This window comes from Sinocyclocheilus grahami, unplaced genomic scaffold, assembly GCF_001515645.1.
Source record: "Sinocyclocheilus grahami isolate Dianchi unplaced genomic scaffold, SAMN03320097.WGS_v1.1 scaffold1284.1, whole genome shotgun sequence".
Taxonomy (NCBI): domain Eukaryota; kingdom Metazoa; phylum Chordata; class Actinopteri; order Cypriniformes; family Cyprinidae; genus Sinocyclocheilus; species Sinocyclocheilus grahami.
The window spans coordinates 167,659-171,630 of record NW_015506463.1 but is presented as its reverse complement, the minus strand read 5'-3'; the positions used below and the strand labels follow the sequence as shown (position 1 = coordinate 171,630).

Genomic DNA, 3,972 nt, shown 5'->3' with positions numbered 1-3,972 from the left:
GCAATAACTAAATCAGCATACTATCATCTCAAAAACATTGCAAGAATTAGATGTTTTGTTTCCAGTCAAGACTTGGAGAAACTTGTACCCTGTTGCATTCCCAAGAAGACCATTAGACAGCTGCAGCTCATCCAGAACACTGCTGCCAGGATTCTGACTAGAACCAGAAAATCTTAGCATATCACACAAGTCCTCAGGGCCCGGTTGCATGAAAGTCCTTAAGTAATTTGACTTAGGGGTATCCCTGAGGTGGGGGAAATTCCTGAGGTAAGGGATTTCTTTAGGAGCGTTGCTACAAATGTCTTAACTGTCACCCTTACCTAAGTGTTTATACTAAGCGTTTCACGGTAGTTTCTGGCAACATACGGCAATGGGCACCGCGGTTACTATAGTTACTACATCTCACAATAAACAGAACATAAAGAAATGCAAACCTAGCCAACTAAAACACAGACAAACATTAAATAAACATGAGCGCTGCCCATTTCTGCACTGCTTTGTGTACAGTTGTTATCGAGGAAACCGCTTTTTTCTGCAGTGAAAGCACCTCCTGCTGACCAATGATGGAAATTTACCAAATGTGAAAATTAACCCATGTTTTGACGCTGCAAACACGCAGAGTTGTAAATGTGAACAGGTGGATCGGCAAGATAATGCATTATAAAAATCACAACAATTAAGACAAATTATATTTATATTGTTATTTAATTGATGTAATAATTTATTAATAATATTTGTTTAAATTGATATCATAATTGATACAACTCATCCATTAACTTAAATTTATATTTAAAAAATTGTTTTGTGCAAACCTATATGTTATGCTTTTTACAGTCATTTTACAGTTTAATATGTTACCATAGTCGTTGCCCTACTGCGCTCATATATGATATTTTATTTGTGCAGGCCTTAAAGAATATCTGAAGTCTTACATTTGAGTTTAAAAATCCTGCAGATACTGAGTTTAAGATGATTTAAGGGAGCTCTTTTGGTCCCTTAAATTTGTTAAGGTGAAATGGGTACTAAGGACTTTGTAGCAACACTTAAGGGAACATTTAAATAATTAAGGGGAATACTTAATGGCAGCCTAAGGTTCCTTAAGTTGACCCTTAGGTTTTTTTCTTGCAACCCAAGTTTCACTAAGGGCTCCCTTAACCTTAAAACTAAGGGATTTCTTAGCATTAGGGCTTTCATGCAACCAGGCCCAGGTCCTTACACTGGCTTCCAGTTATATTTAGGATTGATTTTAAAGTACTTTTAAATATAAATCACTCAATGGCCTAGGACCTAAATACATTGCAGACATGCTCACTGAATATAAACCTAACAGACCACTCAGATCATTAGGATCGAGTCAGTTAGAAATACCAAGGGATCACACTAAACAAGGGGAATCCGTTTTTAGCTATTTTGCCGCCCGCAATTGGAACCAGTTTCCAGAAGAGATCAGATGTGCTAAAACATTAGCCACATTTAAATCCAGACTCAGAACTCATCTGTCTAGCTGTGCATTTATTGAATGAGCACTGTGCGATGTCCAAACTGATTGCACTGTATTTTATGCAATCCGAACTGATTGCACTGTATTTTATGTATAATCATTTCTATTTTTAACTGTCTTAAATTAATTTTAAATCATTTTTAAATCATTTTCAAAGTTTTTAAATTCCTTGTTTTATTTTTGTGATAATTTTTTTATGATTATTTTACTTTATTTTATGTAAAGCACTTTGAATTTCCATTGTGTACGAAATGTGCTATATAAATAAACTTGCCTTGCCTTGTCATTATATCTCCTCTCAGACTCAATAACAAACTACAGACACTTCAACTACAATTCACATTCTGTCATTGTTCTCTACAGGTTGAGGGATTGTGGCGTCACAGATGAAGGTTGTGCTGCTCTGGCTTCAGCTCTGAGATCAAACCCCTCACACATGAGACAACTGAATCTGTCATTGAATAAACTAGGAGAATCTAGTAGGACGTTACTCTCTGATCTGAGGATGGATCCACATTATAAACTGGAGACATTATACTGTTGTGAGTGTTTGTTTATTTAAAGTTTCTAAATTGAGTAACAGACCTCCTGTGTGTGTGATTGGAGAATATAAAACAATACTTAAGCATCACTTAAGTCTCTGTACTTTAAACTGTGTTTAATTCTGTGATGTGACTGGTCTATGAATAAATTCATATTTTAATCTCTGACAGTCTCTAAGTGATAGTAGTTGTTGATCATGTACTGTTATTAATCTATGATCAGTTGTTCATTCATATCTCTGGTTGTAATATGAATATACTGTGTGTTTTCTAAAATGGATCTGCTGATGCAATGTGGCAGCAGTAATGTCTCATACTCATATATGTCTGTCTGTGTGTTTTATTGTAGGACTCTCAGTATTTAGACATCGGTACAGTTTCCTCAGGATCAGCTGATGGTGAATAAGGAGCCGCTACAGAGACGTCACAGGCACACAATCAACACAGACTGCGTGATGGGGACATCAAAAACTTTAGGGATGTTCATTTTGGTTCATTAAATTAAATTCAGGAATTAAAAATTACATTATGGCATTTCTTCACTAGATGCTTTTTAAGAACTTTTTCACTATAATGTTTATGAGTAGTTTAATGTAAAACATTGTCATGAATTTGCTGTACTCCCATTTGTAAAAGACAAATTCATTGTTTTATACATATAGTAGAAAACAGGTTTAGGTTGACAGAAAGACTCGTCTGATGTAATCTAGAGATGACAGACTGAAGATGTGTGATATGAGATCACAGCCTTTTATCGCCAAACTGATTAAAAAGGGTTGCCCAACTTTATAGAGACTTTAAAGAGTCATTACTCATTCAAAACTCGCATAAACACTGGCAGTTTATAGAATATTTCATTTCCCAACAACACTGAATGTCCACTTCAGAAACAGACTTGATTCCAGATGCATTTAAACCATATTTTCTCCTAACGCAATTAATTATTATTGCATGTATTGCCTATTGCCATAAACATAAGAAAACATTTGATTTTGTTAGTAATATTTCCAGATGAACACTAGCTGGACTGAAGCAGCTCGGCTTTACTTGATTCTCCTTCAATCATTTTTTAAAAAAGTCAGTGAGTCTCAAATCTGATCATTAGGGCTGTGTATCACCAGCAAAGTCACGATATCCCGAAACTGCACTGAATTTCACTTCAGCAGAATTTAGTAAAACAGTTTATTAAACATTGCATACTATTGTCACGGTCCAGGTGTGTGGAGGCAGGCAGGATGACGAGAACGACAAGGATACAAATTAAGGATCTTTAATGTAGCGACAACAAGGCAGAGACACACACACTCGGGGTAACATTCATAACCGACAAACTAGAACACAAGAGACAGGAACAGATATAGGGCAGTTAACAAGGGACAGACAGGTGAGCACAATGAGGTGATTAACTAATAATTAGACGGGCTAAACCAACACAAGGGGAAGAAACCACAACAAACAGTCCACAGGGGTGTTACATTACTCCCCCCCTCCCGGAAGGTGCGTTCTCGCACCGTAGAAACCGAGAGAGGGGCGGAGGGGGACAAGGCAGTGGATGTGAGATGGTGACAGGGGAAGGCAAAGGGCTGGCAGGCAGAGCAGACAGGTGGAGGTTTCGGCGGAGGACGGACCTCCAGGAGAAGGACGGCTAACAGAGTCCAGGGAGGTGACGATGGAGGCAGGAGCCAGGGAGACGACAGGAGTTAACCGGAGCAGGAGGAGCCAGGTGGGACCCTGGCCACAGCTATAATAGCGGCCCACGGTGGAGCCGACAGAGGGAGGAGCCATGGAGGAGGAATGTCCACCGACTCCAGGGGGTCGACCAACGGAGGCGGAGCAGGTGGAGGAGGAGCCCGAGGCGGAGACGGAGAGCCAACAAGCCAGGGGGATGCCGAGGATCCGGGGGGCCAGGGTGGAGCCGAGGGCTCTGGC

At 39.4% G+C, this 3,972-nt stretch overlaps 1 long non-coding RNA gene across 1 annotated transcript in view; it reads right to left on the bottom strand.

The window, feature by feature from the left end:
* Positions 1-2,516, bottom strand: part of LOC107568826 (uncharacterized) — a 7,237-nt gene extending 4,721 nt beyond the window's left edge. The window contains exon 1 of the long non-coding RNA XR_001606812.1: positions 2,396-2,516. This is a non-coding gene — a long non-coding RNA (uncharacterized lncRNA). The remainder of the gene's footprint in view (positions 1-2,395) is intronic.
* Positions 2,517-3,972: the final 1,456 nt, after the last annotated feature.